The sequence below is a fragment of the Penaeus monodon genome, chromosome 40, assembly GCF_015228065.2.
Source record: "Penaeus monodon isolate SGIC_2016 chromosome 40, NSTDA_Pmon_1, whole genome shotgun sequence".
Classification (NCBI taxonomy): Eukaryota; Metazoa; Arthropoda; class Malacostraca; order Decapoda; family Penaeidae; genus Penaeus; species Penaeus monodon.
The window spans coordinates 16,476,518-16,500,143 of record NC_051425.1 but is presented as its reverse complement, the minus strand read 5'-3'; the positions used below and the strand labels follow the sequence as shown (position 1 = coordinate 16,500,143).

Here is a 23,626-nt window from a genome sequence, read left to right as displayed (position 1 = left end):
CCCGGTTTTTTTAAGGTTTATTGTCCTGTTCGCAGCACAGGGTATACCTTTGACAATGTGCTGACAAGGGTCCTCTTTCTTTCAGTGTTTAAAACTTTTGCAACACACCGTAGTGCTTCCTCATCACCCCTGCAACAATGGCGAAGCAGAGAGATTTGTCCAACTTCGAGAATAGTTAAAGTGTAGGGGCAGTACAGATCCATATAACTACTTGTATAATAGTCTACTATCCATAGAACTACCCCTCATGCGACAACGGGTTGTTCGCCCTCTTTTAAATCGAAGGGAAGAAGTTAGTGTAGTAGATTCATTAAAACCAATCCTGATGCACAAAGTCTAAATCTGAGAGTGTAAGGACTATAGAGAATTTAATATCGGAGATAATGTTTTGAAAAGACATATACCTCTTCAAAGAAAAGTGGGTCGAAGGACAGGTTATAAAAAAGCTGGGAAAAGTCGCTTTATATGGTGAAAGAGCACGAAGGTAAAGAAATGAAAAGGCATATCGATCAACTGAAGCCACACATTTGAACAGGAGGGTATAGTCAAACTTCCTTCTACGCAATCACTAGTGCAGGGTCTGTCTAAAGAGCAGGGAAAAAGGGAAATTAGGATAGACCCTTCTTAGAAGCCTATAAAGAAAGAGCTTCCACAAGGCCCCACCAGAAATAAAATTCCAGCTAGGAAATGCCGACCAGTATATTTAACGGGAAAAATTTGGTAATTGTTTTAAGTATAAGCAGGATATTGTGATATTTGTGATATTATGTACTTAATCCATGTGCTTTTTATGATTCTCATTGTCAGTATTCCCTTCCAAAAGTGGGAAGGAAGAGTTAGTATTAACATACACTAAATTACATATGTTTTTAAACACAAACTGATTAACGTTGTTTATTATGTGTGTGAGGGCCCTTATAACGACATGTGATACGTTTTCTATGACCCGTTAATGTAAGCAAATCTTTTTTGGGCTCAGCAACATAAAAAATAAACACAGAAGAGACTCTCCCCTACAAACCCTACACAAATGGTTTATCAAGCTTCGTGATCCCTACTTTGGCAAACGAGGATGGGGATAAAGAAGCGCATATCTTATGATTACAGGGGAGATGAGATATGAAGTGATTTATAACTGTCTGAGTGATATATGAGACATCCCACAAAAATATATTTGCTGCCACCAAAACCCCAAGAAACAGAACGCAAAACTGGGATTTTAAACTGCAAACTCCGTTTTCAAATCACACCGGCTTCCTCAAAAACATTAATCATTTGTCCCCTATCTCTTGATTCTCAAAAAAAACGAAGACGATTCATTGTGTTTTAAAGAAATCGTATAATTTTCTGGGGGAACTTCTTCCTTAAATTTCTCTTGTCCTCAAATCGAGATCATTAATGAGCACTTTTTGAAACTTACGGATTCAGTTCAATCACTTACCTCATTGATATAATATGTAGTAAGATATTTCATCATCATGGTGACAGTGTGATAAAAGTTATAGATAAAATAGTAATAGTAATGCATGACTATCATACGCATCAAGAAAATTTTCTTAAGTACCAGTTTTAGTGAATGATAATATAATAAGATATGAAAACTACTACTAATAATGATGATAATGATAACATAATGATAATATCACTAATAAAGATAATAGTAATAATAATGATAATAATAATAACAAAAATAATAATACAATAATTATAATAATCATAACATAATAAAGACAATAATAATAATCATAACAATAATAGTAATATCAATAATAATGATAATTATTATCATTATTATTATCATCATCATTAATATCATTATTATTTTATTATTTTTATTATTATTATTATTAATATTTTTATTATTTAATTTTATTATATTGTTGTTTGTTTGTTGTTATTATTATTATTATTTTTCTATTATTTTAAGCATAGTGATAAAAATAATTATAGTCATAATAACATAATAACAATAACAACATCAGTAATAATAAATAGTAATAACGATAATAATAAAGATAATAATATAATAATAATAATAATAATTTAAAAAAATAATAATATAATAAATAATATACAATGGTTATAATGAAAAAACGATATATGATGATGATAAAAAATAAAATAATAAAAATAATAAATAATAAAATGTAATAAAGATAATAATAATAATAAAAATATAAAATAATATAATAATATAGGCCATGTTCATGGAATTCAAACGGACCGCCACGCAACACTAAGGGCAGGAAAAATATCACTCTAGGTCATACATTAATATCCAAACAGCGAAATAGCAAGATCAAACTCATGTTGAAAAATATATTTAATAAAAATTCTCTCTCTCTCTCTCTCTTCTCCCCTCCTCTCTCTCTCCTCTCTCTTTTCTCTCTCTCTCTCGTCGTCTCTCTCTCTCTCTCTCCCCTCTCCTCTCTCCCCTCCTCTCCTCTCTCTCTCTCTCACACACACACACATACAAAGGTTTAGAATATGGATATTGTATAATTACCGTATCCCGTATGGTACGACAAACAAATACATTCACACGCACATCAAACTCGCTCGCTTTTTATTTTATATTTTTTGCACAGTGAAGGAAAAAATATTGCATTTTCTTTTTTCACTCACATTTTTTGTACTCGTATGTTTTTTTGCCTCATGCTACTACTAATCATTTTTTAACTACTACCCATATAAAGGTTTAAAGAGCTTCCTCACATGCTTCTTTTAGCTACATTCACTTCCCGTTTTAATTGTTCTTGAATCGTAAAAGCGTGGTGACTCACCCCTTTACTCACTCTTTTCCCATTAAAATTAAATACAATATCCATATTCTAAATCTTTGTGTGTGTGTGAAATGAGAGAGAGAGAGAGAGAGAGAGGGAGAGAGAGAGAAGAGGGGAGAGAGAGAGAGAGAGAGAGAGAGAGAGAGAGAAATTCTTATTAGATCCAGAGCACTTCACACTATACTAATTTTCGAAAAGTTCCCTTGATAGTCTAAAGTTATACTTAGCATTCTCTCTATTGGAACTTGGTACATGGGCGGTTTTTTCACAGTTGCGTCCTTGACTTCTCAATCCCCCATCCCGTCCGTTTCCCACTCAATCCCCTTCAATAAAGTAAACCTAGACAAATAATACATTTTTATCGCCCTTACAAAAAAATCCGTTTGTCCACAAACTTTCAACAATTTACCGAGAAAACAAACAAAGAAGTACTGCTATTACAACAGTTTATTCATATTTTCTAATTCTACAATACAATGAAATTTTATCCTGCTATTATATGTATTGTGGAGGTAATCACTGAATCGTTTTTTTTTTTTTTTTTTTTTTTTTTTTTTCAATCACCACTTGTAGTTGAATGTAGAAAATGACAAATTCAATTGTTATCGAGTAAACTATAAGCTAACTTAAAATTTCCCCATAACTCTACTAGGTTCGTTGTCTTTTCACAACCTCCACATGTCCCTTTCTTATTTCTGAATTTAACGTGCTGTATTCTTTCACCATCGGGGCCCGGGAAACATGATCACCCACACACATCGTGTTCCCATTTACGAGCAAATGAATAGCGGAAAAGTATTGATTAAACCTGAGGCCAAGATCGGTATTCATTTCGGTAAAACGGGTACCCAATTATTTTTGAAATACTTCATATTTTGTTCAACATTTTTTCTCTTTGTTTAATGGTAACGTATTTGGGGTTTGGGCGTTTTCTTTGGCAAAATATGCTCGTTTCCCATAAAAATAAATGATTAGTATCGATAGTTCGTTGGTAATCTATTATGATAATGCATTTTTAAAGACTTTTAGATCCTTCATTGTTTTTTTAAGAAAAATTATTTTTCCCCAAAGGAAAACACGCCGGGCAAAACTTAACCTTAAGGTCTAAATCGGGGGAAACACAAGGTGTTTTTTCGAAAATTGAAAGTACCGCCGCCGGAAATGACGCCATGTTGTCAGTGTTTTTAACTCTCTTGGGGAGACTAATGAGTAAAAACGCAATTCATTTCCCCTTCCTATTTGTGGCTACCACGCGGGGTACCATAGAAGGTATGTTTTGGGTCTTTGACTCCCATTTCTTATGGAAAGTTTTTATCTCGGTAAAAATACCAACTTCCTAAAATGTCTCTTGTGTCTGGAGCCTAATTACCCGTCTTACTGCCGTAGATAATTTTTCCCTCTTATTGTCTTAAAAAAGTAAAAAAAGCCCGACTTCCTTTATAAACAGCACCCAAAAGCCAAAACCTGAAAGGGGAAAATCTGAGGTTGTAGGGTTTAAAAAATGAAATATGATATATCTCAGGAAAAGTAATTATTTGATCAGATGTTACACCTACAGTTGTAGCCGACAACTGAGCGATGGCCCAATGTATTTTCTCTAGTGAAAATGCTGCAGCGATCACGCCCCATCATTAAACACTTGCAAAAACGTTACAAACCCCCTAAAAAAAAATTCATGCAAGGCTTACGGGTTTGGTTGAAAACCGGGGGCCTCAACAAGGCCATTTCCCGGGGCAGAAAAGATCACTCTACAAACATCCCCGGTGTTTGGGTGGAGCAGACTATCCCACCGTTGTCTCACGGAGAGAAAGGGGCATTGTTTTCCCACGGAAAAGGATGATAAAAGGGCCATTCGTGCATAGAAGTAGCCTTGATTTGCGGCCCCCACCCAGGTATCTGCGCAAAAGTAAATTTGTATGACCCTGGAAACTAGCAGACCCCCCCCCCCCCCAAAAAAAAAAAAAAAAAAAGTGTAAAGCAATTATTTTATGTCTACGATTATACCCCCTGAGGGCCCCAAAAGCCTGCCAATTTTTTCTTGTCCCCATGGGGCCCGGGGAAAAAAAAAAAAAAAAAAAAAAAAAAAAAAAAAAGCTACCTCCTCAAATTTGTGAAAATCAATGGTCTTGAAAAATTGAACTTTTTTTAATTTTTTGTATACTTGGCTAAAATTCTTCCCCTTAGGGGAAAAGTTACAGATTTTTTTTTTTTTCCGGGTTTATTTTTTTCCCTTACATATCATGATAATCAAAGTAAAATTAACGGCTTAATCATTTCCGGCCTTAAAAAACCAAAATACAAGCGGGGAGCCTGACGACCCCCTTTGGCTGTTTTAAAACCCCCTGTAAGACACTCGGGGGAGCGCGAAGAAAAAGGGGGTCAGGTGAAAAAGGGCCGCGGAGTGAGACTTTACCCTGAGGGAAAAAACTCTGCCAGCTTTTGTTTTTTTTTCCAGGGTTTATCTTTGCGTACAGGTTTTTATGGGTACGACATCAAAAGTTAAATGTAGACTGTGGGAGTGAGTTATATAATTTTTTGGGTTGTGAGGCCTATAAAAGGACTTTAATAGATGTAGAAAGAGAATTTTATCATAACAGATTTCCAAAACTCTTTCAAATTACCATATTTGGGCCCCAGATAATGACTATAAATTCTTAAACTACTATTCTTTTAGAGTTTTGTAAAACTTTTTGTTATTGATAAACCAATATAATTACCGATGGCCTGAAAATATTAACAACGGCCGGCAGCCTGTAACGATTTTCTGCAGTGATGATCTTCGCAAACACGTTTATGATTATTTATAGACTAATTAAAAATTTGTTTGGGGTCTTAAATTTAAAACCCCGAAACTTATTACGGCATTCATTTGATTTCACATACACAACTTGCACTTGAAGATGGACCGTCTGCATAAGTTTAAACGTGGGGTTAACAAAATTTCCGGGTTTTATCCTCGTGGGAATCCCCCCTTGTTTCCCCGCTAAACCACGCGAGCTGCGGTTCCTTAACGGGAAAAATCAAGATAAACAAAAAATTTTCCCTTTCTTTACTTTTTTTTTATCACTTATAGATCTATTTTTCACGTATAGTGGGCCATGTATTTTTGGGTTACTGGATTTACACATGCACCTTTTGTGATGACATCAAACTGGCAGGACCCATGTTTTTTCTATAAAAATGGCCAAAGAACTTAAATTTTTTTCGGAAGCGCAAATGACACCTCCATGAGGACCCCGGTGGCTGGCGATTTTTTTTGGTTCCTTGGTTTCGGAAAGATGATATCCCTAAGCATGTCCACTAGAAAAAAAATATGATTATGAAGTGTAATTTCTTTATTTTATTTCAGCGAGCGTGAGTCGGGTTACCAGACTTATTGTTCCCCTGCTCTAGTATGAAGTTGGAAAAGCTCTCTTTCATACTGCTCTTTATGTTCAAAAAAATTTTTTATTTTGGGAAATGATCGTCATTTTAATTACCTTTGGGGTAAATTTTGACCAAAGGTTTTGCCTACATCGCGATTCCTTTTGGGGGATTACTTGGGGTTAACCCTCCCAAATATCTTTTGTTAATGATCATTTTTTAAATGTCCAGTGATATTCCGTGCGAAATTTTTCAACCAAAATTTCGTTTTCTAAACCCGGGCGGTCCAGTTTAAATTTTACTTGTTTAATATGTTTTTGGTGACGTATAAAGAGGGCGTGACACCCCACTTTCCCAGCCAAATAACCTTCCCAAAAAGTGGAAACCCCGAATTTCATCAAATTTCCCCCCCCCCAAATCCCTGCTCTTTGTTGTTGCGGGGGGGGGGGGGGGGGCTTGGAACGAGACTAACCCCGTGTAGATCACCCTTCCTTAACTTCAAGCCATCGTTTTTCGCTAATTTTAACATCTTTTTTTCTCCCCTTTCCCTTTCCCTCTCTTCTTTACTTCCTTTGGGCCCCCTATCCTGATCGTTAAATTCCTCTTTTTCCCTTTTCGCACGATACTTTGTCATAAAGCATATGACCTTTGTTAGCCCTTGTTTTTTAAAACCCTTAACCATTCTGGGATCCCCAAAAATCGTCTTTTGAGCCAAAATCTTCCCTTTCCGGGAGGGGCCCCTACCAAGATCACCCTAACGTTCATTTTATACGCCGCGAAGACCTTGATTTAAGCGGCTTTTTTTTTTTTCCAAAATAAAATCTTAAAATTTTTTCCCTTCTTGCTTTTTTCAAAAGTTCGAGTTGGGGGAAATGCTCTTTTTCATAATTACCATCACTATGGTAATTATGAAAATAGTACGTAGAGTATGGCCCGTTCTTTAACATTTTCCTCAAAAATGCTACTACTTGTCACGATTAATTGGGGGCCTGTTGTTGCAAAATTTTTATAAAATTGAAAAAAAAAATTCTATTTTAAATATGATAATAGTACTCCTATTAATAATTCTTTTCTAACCATTTCGCATAAGAAAGATATGAATAGCCAGGTCCAATTTTATTTAGAACAATTTTTGATTAACTGGGAAGTTTTTGCATTTTTGAAGGTTTCAAGAAAAATTTTATCTGATTGAACCTATGGCATGTAAAGTCTTGGGTTTAGTATAACTTCCATCCATTTTTAACCTTTGGTAAAGCCACGCGCGCACTCACACACTCACTCACCCACCCACTCACTCACTCACTCACTCCCCTCCTCACTACTCACATCACTCCTCACTCACGTCAACTCCACTCACTCACTCACTCACTCACTCACTCACCTCACTCACTCACACATTTCACTCACTCACCCCACCCACCCACCCACCCACCTACCCACCCACTCACTCACCCACTCACCCACTCACTCACTCACTCACTCACTCACTTACTCACTCACTCACTCACTCACTCACTCACCCGCCCATCCTTAAGGGGGTCATGTTTATGCAATATGTTATCCATTCTGATGATTTACCTATGAGTTCAGATACGCAGTTACTCTTACATTTCCTAATATTTCATATTTACGAAATACTCAAGTAATACATACCATGTCTTTTAGTTTCGATGCATCTGCTTCACAAATTTGCCCCAAAAAATTAAAATATAAGCACTTGATGATAAATATACTGCAATCAGTAGCTATAGGGGCTCATCTGTTTGGTTAACAAGGTTATAGAGTATTGTATCGAAAAGGGTAAAGGTGAGTTAACGTTAAGATTAGGGGATGTAGCCAAAAGGGGATGAAGAAAAGAAAAGGAATGGGGAAGAAGATTAACGTTAAGATTAGGGTATGTAGCCAGCAGGGGATGAAGAAAAGGAAAGGAAAGGGGAAGAAGAAAGGATCATGCAAAGTTAGTTGAGCGAGACTAAGGTCCCGGCAGGGGTTGGTCCCAAATGATATTTGAATGTTTTAACACCGATTCCAAATGCCAGCAGTCTGCAGTCTGGCTCTACTATGTGGTCAACATCCTCACCGTGGTGCCGACGAGGACAAACCTACAAGATCTCCGCATACCTGAATGCAGTACACCCCACCATACAATTCACCATAGAAGACGAGAGAGATAAATAGCCCCCATTCCTCGACACCACAAACCACTAGAATCTGCGGCCAAGAGTTCCTGGAGGACGAAATTAATCACACCAACACACCACCCAATGCCTCCGTTACTCTCGCATCTTGCTCACCCACCTCTGATGCAAGGCCGTAAAGATCAATTAACAGACCAAAAGGATCGCTCTATAGGACACGACCCACAGCATAATCATTCCACACTTGGAGTTGACAACACATGGAGGCCCCTAACTGCTCCCGGCCTCTTCATAAAAACGAGCTTTGCCCCCACGACAAAGGAAGATGGTATGGAAGCGTGTTCGTAACTTCACCAACAACTCTAACACCGCGACGGGGAGCCCGAATTAGCTAAGGTCGTCGCACACTTGCCTACCGACGTGACTTTAACCGCTCAGTACATGTATACAACACACCCTCTGTATATCTCTTATCCTGCATGCCTCGAAGATGCAATATAGCGAAAAGGCATTCGGCGTAGTCGTGTGTGTTCTTGTTCTTCCTTTGTTTCTACTTGAAATTTGTTCAACATGCATCCCACACATGGGTTCTTCAACGACGATGGAGGAGTAGGAGTACATCACATGACGAAAGCTCCAAAGCATCAGGGACCGCATGAGGTTCCGGAAGATGCGTGAAGGAGCAGGTTCTCCCTCGAGTGCACCCCCCCCCCCCATCTTAAAGGTCTCTTATCCATTTCAGGGCATGGGGTACCGGAAGGGAAAGGATTAGGGAGGGTATCGTGATGGAGACGCTGAGGAGCCGCCTTCTGGGGATTCACCTGCCGCAAACTCAAAAAGAGGACAACCTACAGAAGGCGAAAAATAAGAGATTATTAGAGGAAGCTTGTGCTAATAGTGGGTGGTCTGAAGTTGTGTGCGTGATCTTTCACACAAACCTCTCAACGACACTCAGAAGCAAGCCATATCTTTAGGCTCGACACCGGTACCCTTAGGAAAGGCATGGCTGACTTTCGAGTCCAACTACTGCAGAAATCTCTCTGCAATAGAGAGGGGGTTCCTGTAACCTGTGTAGTCGCCAGCGCCAGAAGACTCGAGCCTGCCATTCCTGCTAGGTACATTAAGTAATTGCTCCGGTAGTTAAGGTTGGCGGTGTCGTATTTCTTGATACTGATTATGTTGCAAAGATGGAAGTACTAGTTTCTGACGTCTCTACTTTCAGGAAAGCCAGGAGAGGAAACGCGGATGCAAGGTACCTAAAGTTCAACATAACAGCAAGGATGATCCTCACGTCGACGATCCAGGGACATCAAAACACACAAAGAAAAAACCCGGGTAGATCCTTTACAAAGGGAACCGGGAGTGCCCCACACCGCTCAAAAACTTGCGCCCCTCTCTCCTGCCCTAATCTGCATCTGCGGTTGCCATCTCTCAAACACCGCTGATACGATGGCCAGACTGCAAAACGTCGGGATGAGGTTTAAGAGCTTGCCAGCTTCGACGTCACATCGCTCTTTACCAACGTACCCATCGAAGGGTTATTGCAGCCACAGGAATGGCCCGGGGATGAACTACCACTCGTCCCCCTCTGCGTGGAGTTCAGCACGTTCAATTTCCCGGGACGTAAATATAAACAATTGTTTCAACATATCGTGTAAACCAATAGAACTCGAATACAAAAGGAACACCATACAAAACTGCAACACCCAAATGTAAATAAAAATTGCCCATATAAACAACCGGAATTTTAAAAGTTCAGCAAAAATGTAAATAGGACAAGTACGCTTATTCTTAAATTTATACAGGGAAATTATTCTCATTGGCCCACAGGAATCATAATCAACTACCTCAAAATATTAAAAACATCAACCTAATACTTTAAATAAAAATTAAAGGAGCATCATCCAAGTTTGTCAGTGGCATCAGGCATTCAAACGCAAAGCCAAACAATGTACCTCAGTTTCTTATGATGAAATTTTATTTTATAACTTCTACCCGTAGTATCTGCTATTTCTGCTTTTTTCCTATACTATTCCTTGTAAATTCTTTACATAAAAAATAGCATTGTAACTAATGAATTTGAATTTTGAATGGTATATTCCCTTTTCTTAGAAATTTCTGCCATTTAAAAATTTTTGTTATGCTTGACTGAACACTTCAGTGTCCTGATAAATTATTTGTATAAATATGGATATTCAAATTGTTCCACATTGTTTGTAAAAGATTAAACAAAAAATAGTAATGAAATTACTCCCTGAAATAAGGTAGAACATAATGCTATGAACCTGTGTGATAGAATAGGGTCTAGCCCCCCTTTTCAACTTTAGTGTGGTAAAGTGAAAAATATGTACACAGATAAAATGAAACGGCCAAAATGAGAACCGAACAAATAAACTGAAACCATTACAATTTATGGTCTGTTCTTACTCACAACTGTATTGGTTTATACCTCTGTTTTGGGGACTCGGCAATGCATTTATGCAAGATTTCATTGCAGTACAAAATGTTCATCAGCCATTGACAAAGGGGTTTAAAGTAAATTTCCAAAAAAACTTCATATAAAAAATTTATTTACATATCCATATTTAATATGACACAAATTTTGCTTAATTACTGTACATTAAAAGAATATTTCTCTTGTTCGATACAATGTATTAAATTCTTTATCCATATTCTAAAATTGAAGTGCTTGCCTTATTTGCACCTTGTCCAAAATGATGAAATAAAAAACCATATATATAACTTTTTGCTCAAAATACAAACCTTTTGTGGGGAGTCCCCCCTCAACGCCTTTAACAATTAACCCTCCGTCTTTACAAATAACACAAAACCTATTACTTGCAGGGACAAAATAAGGTATTTATCACTTCACTTTCAGCATCTTCTGAATACCATTGTATAAAAAAATTACCATATTATCAAAACGGGGCGAGAAACACAGACAGACAGACAGATCTAAACATTGGCTATCCTATCTTCTTCCTTTTTCTTTGTGGCTTCAGCACCTTTGGGATTCGTGTACTCCTCAATCAGAGCCTCCATCATCTCGCTTCTCTTGGGCATAACGAGAGAAACTCCATTGCAAACTCACCCTTTCCCTGCGTCGCTGATCTAAGTTCTGAAGCGTACCCAAACATGTCATTTAGGGGGACCTGCAAAAAAGTGAAATAATGTAAGGATCCTTTATTTAACCTTTCAATAAGTATATAAACTTTAGCAACATATATTAAAGTATGCCTAGATACTTATTAATGCATAACTCAGCATTTACATCTATCACATCCATCAACCATAACCAAAAACAAGTTACACAAAATGTGGTATATATAATAAGTAAGGATGGGAAAAAAAACCCACTCCACTCCCAACACAACTATAAATTGACACCACTTACCTCTGTGTAAAGAGTGAACCAGCTTCATTTGCATCTGTCCCGTGATGATTCCATTGCGCTTGTTCATCTGGGAAATAATGGAACCCTGGAATTTTCCTCCGGCGCGGTGATTTCCACAACATGACGGGCCTCCAAGAGAATCCACTGCCATCATCATAGGCTGTGATATATAAGAATTGCTGCATTAGATACAGAGGGAGGATGTGGGGGAGGGGTAAGTGTGTGAGAGGGAGGGGGAGGAAAAGAGTGAAGCATCATGAGGGGCAGAGAGAGTGATACAGAGAAGGAGGTAGGAAGAGGGGGGAAAGAGAGGGAGAAAAATGGGGAAAAAATCCTTAACAATGACAAAGATTATGACATTCATAGAAAATCTCCAAACACAACCTTGCTGCAACTATCAAAATAATTATTGTCTAGATAATTAACTCCTACCCTGTCTCATGGCTCCCCTTGTGCAGCCAGAATGAAAGAAATCTCGTTGGAGTCCACCATGTGATCGCAAACCCTCTTTCAGGCAGAATTTTTTTTACCGGGTATTTGGGGCCCAGACAACATACCTATAGAATTAAAAAATTATATTAAAAAGGTGTTTTAATAATTAGCTCTCACCTCTCATTTGCTCAATCACTCATACTCGCTTCTTTCTTTCATAACGGGAGTGCTCCATCACTCACTCACTCACTCACTCCATAACTAATTCACTCACTCACTCCATAACTCACTCACTCACTCCTCCTCCATAACCCACCCCCTCACTCACTCACTCCATAACCACTCACTCACTACTCACCCCCTAAACCCACTCATCACCCTAACCCACTCACTCACTCACCACCCCCCATAACCCACTCACCACTCTAACCCATCCTCACCACTCACTCCATCCCCTCCTCACTCACTCACCCATACCCCCCCCCATTCCCCACTCCTAAACCCCCTCACTCCTCCTCAAATCCATAACCCACCACCACTCACTCACTCCATAACCCACTCCTCCCCCACTCCATAACCACTCACTCCCCAACCCACTCCTCCTCACTCACCCATAACCCACTCACTCACTCACTCATCCATACCCCCTCACTCACCACCATCCATAACCCCCTCACTCACTCCTCACTCCATAACCCACTCACTCACTCACTCACTCATAACCCCTCACCATCACTCACTCCCTAACCCACTACTCATACTTTCCTCCATAACCCCTCACTCACTCACTCACTCCATAACCCCTCCTAAACCACCACCCAAACCCCTCACTCATCCATAACCCCTCACTCACTCCATAACCCACTCACTCACTCCATAACTCTCTCACACACACACACCACACACCACACCACACACCACACCACACCACACACACACCACACACAAAACCACACACACACCACACACAAAACCCACACACACACCACACACACACCACACACACACCACACACACACCACACACACACCACACACACACCACACATATATAATATAAATGTACAACCAATATTTTCTTAAACTGCATCAACCAAAAAAGATCAACAACAACAAAAATGAATTTCTTACCCTTCTCACAAAAGGTAGGGTATCCTTTTTCAATAGCTGGTAAAACTGCTTGGGAATGTTGGTTCCCATTGTTTCATCTGAAAACACATTTTTGGTATTTTCCTCTGCAGGCTGGAAAATAGGAGTACACTAAATTTAGAACATTTTTTACATGTACTGCATATACTGTATACAAAGACCCCATAAAAGCACTCATGCACCTATGAATGTATCCAAACACACACATGAATGCCAAAAAATAATTAAAAAAGCCAAAACGAAATACTAAATCTTTCATAACCAATCAGATGATCAAAATCTCACCTCAATAACGCCAATAACTCGACCATACTGCCTGAACCTCCAGACTGCTTCTTGTGAAGGTAGTCAAATTCCACTGGAGCTGAGAGGGTCTCCCTGATGCCACCTTGGTTTTCCCCATTAACACTTCACACCCATATTCTCGTTCCATTCTCTGGAGCCATTAAAAATTTAGCAGTTTAATTGTAAGTAAAAGCAAAGTAGAGGTAAAAGAAAGAGGAAGAGGAAGAGGAAGTGGAAGAAAATAGTGAAGATGGAAGAGGAGGAAGACGAGAATGACGAGAAATCGAGGAGGAGGACAAGAAAAAGGAGGAGGACGACAATGAGAAAAAGGAGTAGGAGGAGAAGGAGGGGAAGGAAAAAAAAACGAGAAAACGAGGAGGATGAGAAAAATGAGAAAGATGAGAATTACGAGAAAAAAGGGAAAAAAAAAAGAGAGGAAATTGAGAAGGAATATGATGAGGAGGAGAACTAGCAGGGGAAAGGGGGAGAGGACAAGTTGGAGGAGCAGGAGAAGGACAAGGAGAAGAAGAATCTTAACTACATACACTATAATTCACACCATCCACACCAGAGTAAACCAAAAACCACACCATCCACACCAGAGTAACCAAAAACCAATGCAAAAGACCCTTAACCACCATACCTGAGCATAAATCTCCAGGTGGAGCTCTCCCATACCCGATGCAATGGTTTCCTTGTTTTTCTTTGTCCCACTGCACCCTATATGTTGGGTCTTCTTTTGGGAAACCTATTGACAGCTTTACTGAAACTGTCTGAGTCCTTTTGCCCTTCTTGGGTTTTATGGCCATTGATATCACAGGACAGGTACGTACTGGGTTCCTATTGGGGCTTAGACATGGCTGGATTAGTCAAGGTATTGCATGTTTTCATACATACAAAATTTTGTCCTTGATTATATGGTTTTTTTGAGCAATCCACATTTAATGTCATTATTAAAATAACATAATATCTGTCTTATCATCAATCTTGTTTTACAGAGAGAATCCTCCCATCATCCAGTTTTCTTAAATAGAGACAAACCTACACATAACACAATTCTTTTGTATTCACTACATACCCAAATTAAGTTTTTAAAAACCACTAGTAACCTTATATACGCACCATAGATAGATTCAATTTTAGATCGGTTGTGAAAGTATCTCCAGAAGCACAGTCAATGCCAAACACAGCACAAATGTCACCAGCATAGACAACATCAACATCTTCCATGTTATTGCTATGCATCTGGACTAACCGGGACACTTTCACCTGAAAATCACAAAAGATTTGTAGTTGATAAAAAAAAAGGACATTATATGCCTGCCACGTAATGAGGCAAAAACTCAATGTTCTTCCATATTTTCTTATTGTATACAGACCTTATTTAACAGACTGTAGTAGTTTTATATAAAAAAAAGTATTTCATTCTCATACATTACCACTATGATATGTTAACTTCTTATTCTATTTTGGCTTTTGGCCAGCTCAAAGTACAAACTACTTGTGATCCTAAAAGTTAATAACAAACAGCTCTAAAGCCCACTGAAAAAGTCCTCTTGTTGTGAATTTTGCATCCTTTTCCAGACTGATGCAAAAAAGGGATGAGGACAAGAATAAGGAAGACAGAGAGAAAAAACAGAGAAAAAAGCTAATTTAGCTAGTTGAGGATAAAAAAGAAACTATTCCACAAAGCATGTCTCGTTTTAAACCATTCTTTAGATTAAGTTGAACACTCACTTTTTTACCAGTACGAGCATTGAAGATCAGCTCTCCCTTCTTCATACAACCCTGGTAGACACGAATGTATGTCAGCTGCCCAAACCTCCCAGCCCTCCAATTTAAAGGCCAAGCCAACAAAGGGATGGTTGGCTGTTCTCTCTGGATGCAGCTGAATGCGGACCTCCTCCCTGCCCAATTGGGGATGATATTTTGCATTACTTTATCTTTCAACAACTGTGTGGACTATTATGAGAAATAACAGTCATATATGCCAGTTTTTTCAGCTACTGATGATAAATCATTTCAGTTATATTTAATAAATTAGTAAGAATTTTTAAAGCTGTTTCATCAGATAATATTCCTGAAGACACTAACCCATTCTTGTCTTCCTGAAGAGCAAAATTCTTGACTTCTCCTGGATGTTGGCAAGTAGGTCAAAACTGCATCCAATAGTGGCTGCACTCCTTTGTTCTTCAGTGCAGTACCTACAAACACTGGGTAAAGGTTCGCTGCAGGCAAGCCCGCCGGATGCCAGCACGAAGCTCAGATTCTGAAGGCATTTTCTCTTCTGTGGTGTAGAGGAAAATTATAATTGTAATACTTTAGCAGCATTGCTTCAGCCTGAATTCTGCTAATGCCAAACCTAAATAGCAGTTGATTATATATTTTGCTTTTTTTTCTTTCTTTTCCTCATTCTGTACATTACTAAAAGCAGTAATATTTAAATATCTTAACCTACTACTAGCTAACCATTGGATCTGGATGCTTCACCACCATCACATGGCCCAAAATACAGACATTAGGCTTACTTGATTAGCCACTCTGATGGGTGTATGGCTTGTAGGCCAGGCGCACACAAACACTCATGCAGTGAAAAGACTCTTTTCCTCCCCTTTACATTATTATTTTCCCCTTTTTCTGTATAAGCATATTTAGCTTTATTGCCATTTTCCAATGTTCATATTTTGTCATCTGATTTGCTTTATCCAGATGGTAATAGACTGTTTTCTTTGAACAGACTACAATCTCTATGTAGTCCATACTCTCAGTGCAAGAAGAATAACAATAAGTAACAATAAGTAACCAGCACTGCTGGTCATGGCATCCAAGAATAGGATCATGAGCATGGAAAGCATCCATCCCTTATCAATGAAATAATGCAAAAGCCTCTTACTAAATGGCAAATGAGTAATCACCCTCCAACTACTTTGTATATTTTGCGGTGAGTCATTCCCGTCATCCCAGCTGTCAGATGAAATACTCATGATAGCAAGTTTGCGTCACCCCGGCCCACAGCCAGATTTTCCCATGACAGCACATCCAAATCACCCAGCCCTCAAGCCAAATTTTTTTCATGACGTGATGGTCATGTCATCCAGATCATATGGGTTAAAAGACATTTAAATCACAAAATGTTTTTGTAAATGACAGCACAAAGACAGACTAGTAGCATAAAATTCGCAGAAACAGTAAAACCATTCACTTTCCTTAAATAAATATCATTCCTTCCATTTAATCTTTAACATAAAAATCAAACCCTACTTTGGCCTTTCAAAATTACAACTTTTTGAATATTATGACTCACTATAATACATCAATCTCATATTGAGAAACCTGCATTTTACCTGAATATTTCCTCACTCACCCAAGAACAGTTCGCCAATGGCATCATCCGCATTGGACACATGTTCAATAAGCTCCATGTAACGGTCATCGGCTTCGGCTCTCATGTCTTTGGGGATATCATCTTCGCGGATAATTTCGCTGATGAGAAATAAAGATTGTTTTATTGCAATTAAGTGGTTTGGTGAGAGAGAGAGCAAGGTAAGGTGGTGAATGGGTGAGTGAGTGAGTGAGTGAGTGTAGTGAAATGGATACGTGATCTTTATGCCTCACATACCAGAAAAGCCATGTGTGCCTTCTCTTATAATAACTCCACTGTCCTCAGCCGACCCCAACAGGTCTACGCCGTGACAATTGATAAATTGACCTTAGAACATGCTAATCCACCCTTATTGCTTGTAACAATTCCCATGACGTTATTCTCATGTCTGTGTGTACAATTATGTGTTGTTTATACTCAAAATGTTCGTCATAAAATGCTTATTCTGAATCACTAAATATGTTATCGCTATCTTTACCGATATTCGAAATGATTTTATGTTTTGTGAATACTCAGCAATTTTGTCTCCTTATCATGAACCTTTTTAGTCTTGTAAACACCATAACTCTCTTCTTACACACAACAATATATAAGGCACCCTTGTTCCTTCACCACGAAACCATCATGTGACCATATGTATCGGAATTTTGGTTCATTCAATTCTTTCATGTTTTTCATTATGATGTGTTTTCAAAACGATGTTTTCATAGAAATTTCTGAGCAGTTAAGACAGACCGCTCGTTACCAGCAGCGGTAGGTCGGGACGATTCTGCCTCCCAGGCCAGGTCTCCCTGCCTTGCCCGTCCTGCTACCATACTTTCGCAGAAATAAAGTTGTGAACCAGCGACAACTTTAACTCAACACCCTGAAGAACAAACCACCAGAGAACCAGAGTACCACCCTGTGGGGACACGTCTTGTCTCGCGTCACCACACGTCCCCTTCATCTTTACATCAGTGCCACTCTGTGGGATCCACATTCCCCCTTATTATTATAGTGAGTGAGTGAGTGAGTGTGTGAGTGAGTGAGAGAGAGAGAGAGAGAGAGAGAGAGAGAGAGAGAGAGAGAGAGAGAGAGAGAGAGAGAGAGAGAGAGAGAGAGAGAGAGAGAGAGAGAGTGTGAGTAAATGTTTCTGTATGTGTCTGCATGCATGTGTATTTGTGCATACATAGTCCCCCTAGAGAAAAAATAAATAAATAAATAAAACTAACTTTATTTGAGTTTTAATATCTTTCAGAGACCAAACTTTTCTATAAGGCAAAATAAAAAACAAAGAGATACTCCAACCATTTTCTCATACTAATGAATATCATTACTACTTACCCATTACTGCCTTCAAAATATAGAGCTTTCTGGCTCACTAAGTCAATAATCCCCCTTGTGTTTCCCTCCAGACCTATTGGAATCTGCATAAAGGCTGCATTGTGATTCATTTTCGACCTGCAAAGTAATATACAATGAATAATGAATAATTGCAGAACTACAGTATATAGACATTAGTATTGAACTGCTCTAACAAGTTCTGTTATCCTATGTTTTATAATCATCTGTTTTAAAAAAATAACAATCACAATATATTAGCATTCCAGATTAACAATCACCTTTTTTTGCTTTAAGAGCATGAAACCTTGATGTACACTTACTCAAAACTATAATTTAGTAATATGGCATTTCTGTGCTAGATCAGTCATTGAACATCAGCCCAAGAACCTTTAATGCGCATTTATTCAAAATTATCCTCTCTTCCTCTAACCTCCATCATTTGGAGAATTTTTCACTTTTGCCTAGACACACAAGTTTCTTAAAATGAATAATAAATAAATACATTTTAAAAAAATACTAAAACCTCCTCACTTCTTGTAAAATACTTCTTTGTTCAAGTACATGTTACTTATTAAGACAAACATTACAAACCATTATGAAATTGTCTCACCTCATCTGATTCAAAACTCTGTATGGATTTGCCCCCATTCGATCCAATTTGTTAATGAAGGCCAAGCAGGCACTGAATACCTCTTCATCTGGCGATTAACAGTTAAGGTCTGAGACTGGACGCCTCCCACAGAACACAGGACCAGGACTGCACATCCAGGACACGTAAAGCACGTTCAACTTCTACAGTGAAGTCAACGTGACCTGCAATGTGTTTTGTAATAAGATATAATCCTTGTTTGTCTAAAATCGTCCAAATAAGACAAATTTTGATATTTTGATCCTTTTAAGCTTGTGTAACCTGCAATATACGTGCACAGTGTGATATAATTCTTTGCATTTAATTGGGTTTGAAAGAAAATTAGATTTTAATATATATTAATGATGTTTGTGAAGTGACAGTTGAAATGACAGTATTTCAAAACATAACAGGGCTAGATGTCAATCTACAAATCAAACAAGATTCTAATATATGATACATTATATACATCAGACAAGATTTTAAGTGATAATCAGAAATCTCCTTTTTCAATATACTCATAAATCCCCTTCAAACACAATGAAAATAAAAGCAGTACCATACCAGGTATATCAGAGATATCCAAGGAACAACAATAGGAAATGACATCATACCAGGTGTGTCAATGATGTTAATGTTATGGTTTCTTCCACATGGTGAAGGTTGCAGCACTCTGGATTGTTATGCACGCTGTCGTTCTAGCTCCATGCTGTCCATCACTGCCCCAACCCCATCCTTACCACGTACCTGGTAAATTAATTGAAAAAATAGCTTTACTACCTTTTCCAAGAAGTTTCTTGTTCTTTTCTTTTGTTTGGAATGGGGAAGGGGGTCAAGAAAAGAATGTAGCTTGTTATACTGGAATAAATATCACAGATTACATACTTAATAGTATTAAGATTGTAGACTGTCACAAATACAATACAGCTAAAATGTTTTTTTTGCTGATAAAATGTCTCCTAATGCTTATCTGAAATATTAGCAATTGTAGCAATATATAAACTCGGGTCTTGTGTAACTTGAATAGTGGCAGAAAAAGAAGAAAACTTACCTCATGCATCTCATCGTCCGACCAGTATATATATAAAATGCGCTCAGTCAGTGTTGTCTTTCCAGAGTCAATGTGTGCAGATATTCCAATGTTTCTGATTCTCGTCTCCAAGGGCACACTGCCCACAGATGTTGAGTAATATGCAGGTATCTGGGAGAAGAGAGAAAAATTATTTAATATCTTTTATATCATTATCAAAGTAAAAAATGAAATCACAGATGGTGTCATGATTATAAATCTAAATTTCTGTTGCATCTTAGAGCTTCTCCATTAAGTATTAGATAAAGTTGAACGTTTTTTACATACTACACAAATATCTTTGTGATGATAACTTTTACATAGTTGTACATCTATCGGCAACATTTTACAGAAACAAGTACTAAATTTGTTCAAATGCCTGAGTAACTGAATGATGTAACAATACTTAATGAGATTTTCATATGAAGTTGATATCCATTCATAAATACTTTACAACGGAAGTTATATAATTAATGCACTTAACATTAAATTTCCACAAGTGCAACACTTATAGAAGATTACCAACTAGCTATGTATGGTTAATGAGAACTGAAGAGCATCTGATATGTGTAACCTGTTTTTTCCTGTTTTTATGTTTTTCACAATCCATAATTCACTTGGAGATTATTCACCTTTCACTTTCAGAGTGGACTTTATATATACACATTTTCGGTGGGCTACTCTTTTCTCTGACAATGAAGTACCATACAAATAGATGTCTAGAGTGGAACTTTTGTCCAATGCCAACAGTTTTTCTCCAGACAGTTGGCTGGAACAAGATAATGTGGTAGACTGAGTTTTAGGACAAGAATTTCTAAAAATAAATTTTAAATAATTTCATTTTCTGAGAATTCCTTTAGTGGGGTGTGCCTTATTACATATAGCATTCCTTATTACATATACAGTCCAGTAACAGATTTCTACATAACACCTGCAATTATATCAATCTGCATGTGCACGTAGGTTTTGCTAGCTAAAATGGGGGTAAGCATGCTTGAAGTACACTGCACAGCCAGTATGGAAAGCATACAAATCAGTATGTTGGCAATAAAATAAATATTAAATGCTGTAAGTGTCTACAATGATCTAAACTTGCCTGAAAGTCTTTAAACAATCTTTTTTAAAGGGTGGGAGACCGAACTCCATTTTACTTATCAGTGTGAATTTGGGTCCAATTTTAACCTTTATATTTCCGTGCACGTAAATTGAAGGAAAACATGCCATTAGAGGAAGAAGAAACATGAAAAAATAACAGAAATGGGTTAATGATATAATACTTGTGGAGTTGCGTAATCGGTCATACATGTCAAGTTGCAATCCACATGTTTCGTATATTCTAACTTCTAGTAGACTAACAAAGCGTAAAAATCATTAATATCCTCTAACTGTAGAGAACAAACTTTCTAATACCTCTAGAAAATAAGTAATATTGTTTTTCTCTATTATGAAAAAGAGGAGTACATATAACCCTGTAACTCACACATTCACTAAATAAGTATCAAACTCACTCTCTTTAGGATATTCCCATTTTATTGCAGCTTATTTAGCGCACACTCGCCCCGTGATTATCATTTTGAAGTTTTAAAATCTAAAATGTGCCCCTTTTTCAGTAAAAAATAGGGAAAATGGGTCCCTTTTCCCCTCCCTCCCGGAGTTGTCGTTCCTGCAGACGACACGCTCCTCTGAGTCTTAAGGTTGTCTGTTCTGAGAAAATTTTATTTTTTGGCTTTTTTGAATTGCTTTATTCCTGGGGTTTTAATTTTTTAAGTTGTTATAATATTTCTTTTTTTTTTTTTATTCGTACTTCTGATGAAAAAGATATTTTTTATTCTTTTTTCCAACAAACCCCAAAAAACCCCATTAAACCAATTTAGAAAAATTACATTTTTTCTTAAAAAAAACAGAAAAAATTTAAAAAAATTTAAAATAAAGATAATCCTTTTGATGTATTGTAGTCCCTGACTTTTTTTCCAAAAAACAAGCCGTGTGAAAGGGGAAAAAAACGGAAAAGAAGGAGGGCCCCGCCCAAATTTCTTTTTCTTCGGGGTTTAAGGTTTTGTCTTATTTTTCGCTTGCCCGGGCGCTGAACATTGTGTAAGTCTTTTGAAAATTGGGAAAAGAGTTATTATTTTTTTGTGCTATTTTAAAGTCGGTGGGGTTTTGAAAGTTGATACCTCTTCGGGACAAGATTTTACTATAATTTTTGCTTTATCTTCTCCCAGGTGTGACCTGCGTTATCCCGCTCATATGTCATCGTTCCTTGCAAAAGTTGAAGATCTACCCATTTGTCTTTCAAAATGAGACCGCCTATTGTTTTCCCCTTTTGATAAAACATGGTGTTCCCTTGAAAGTGTGGGGATCTACTTTTTTTGTATCTGTGCACTATTTTTATTATGTTTCCCTTTGTTACTATGGTTAGAGTAAAACAACAGATTGTCTTTTTTTCTGACATTTCAAGGCATGATAATAGGGCCCTCTCTGCAGGGTCAAAAGAGTTTAACCTTTTCGAATACTATACGAATGGAGAGTTCCCCACCCGTTTATGGGTCCGGCATTGAAAAATTAGCATAAAAAAGGGCTAACCCACACCCCCCAAATCGCCGATCGGCTACTTTCACCCTTATGCAAAAATTTGCCATAAGGGCGCAAAAATAGACATTGTATTTGACCTACCTACTAACTGATGGAGGGGGCTAAAGTTTCGTATTATAATTTACTCCCAATGTTGTTGGTTTATGAAAAAAATGGAAAGGAAATAAAAAAAATGAAGAAAAAGAAAAAAAATCTGATTTTTTTTTTTTCACTAAAAGCGGGGAAAATATTGCGATCTTTACGTGTACATCAGATATGCAATTCAGAAATTCGGGGATAATGGTAAACATGGCTATCTATTCCCCTAAATAATGGAATGGTCCATCTTTGTCAAAGGGGGGATAACGGGTCTTCTGTGGGAAAATCGAGGGTTGTAACCTATTTCACATGATTCGCTGACGGATAAACTGTTCTTACTCATTATTTTATGTTTCATGTGTTCTTGGGGAAACCCAATAATTAAAAAAACACAAAAAAAAAATAAAACACTTTTACTATATACATCAAAACAAAAGAAAAAAGTCATAATATATATATGGCCCCATATATATTTTATATATTTTTTTTTTTTATTATATTATATATATATATTATTTATATTATAATATATATAAATTATATATATATATGTAGCCTACAAAACTCGCGAATGCAACGGACTGCATACATTATCATACACATTAAATATACATGTACAACAATACTACCTGTTACAAATAGTACCACTGTGACATTAAAACACCCACACACCCATAGAACTCTGTGTTACACGTGGCCAACTTCTTAAAAAAAATGTGCACTTAAAGTACATATGTCACATTTTATAATAAAAAATACACTTTTTAAGACACAAAACACATGCGCATACACATACATATATTACACACACCAGTACACATTGTACATGTATTTCACAATTTTACACATGGGGCTGTCATCCAACAAGCATGTTTTTCTATGTAAACACAAATACTTTTTAAAATACTAATACAAGGTTGGGAGCCCCCAGTAGCACGTCTTGGCCAGTAAGGGACCAACCTTACATTTTTTCCCAAATTTTTTAGGGGTACTCATGTCATTTTTCGCCAT

General features: G+C 37.5%; 1 pseudogene; it reads right to left on the bottom strand.

The window, feature by feature from the left end:
• Nucleotides 1-11,166: 11,166 nt before the first annotated feature.
• LOC119598024 lies at nucleotides 11,167-23,626 on the bottom strand (annotated as a pseudogene).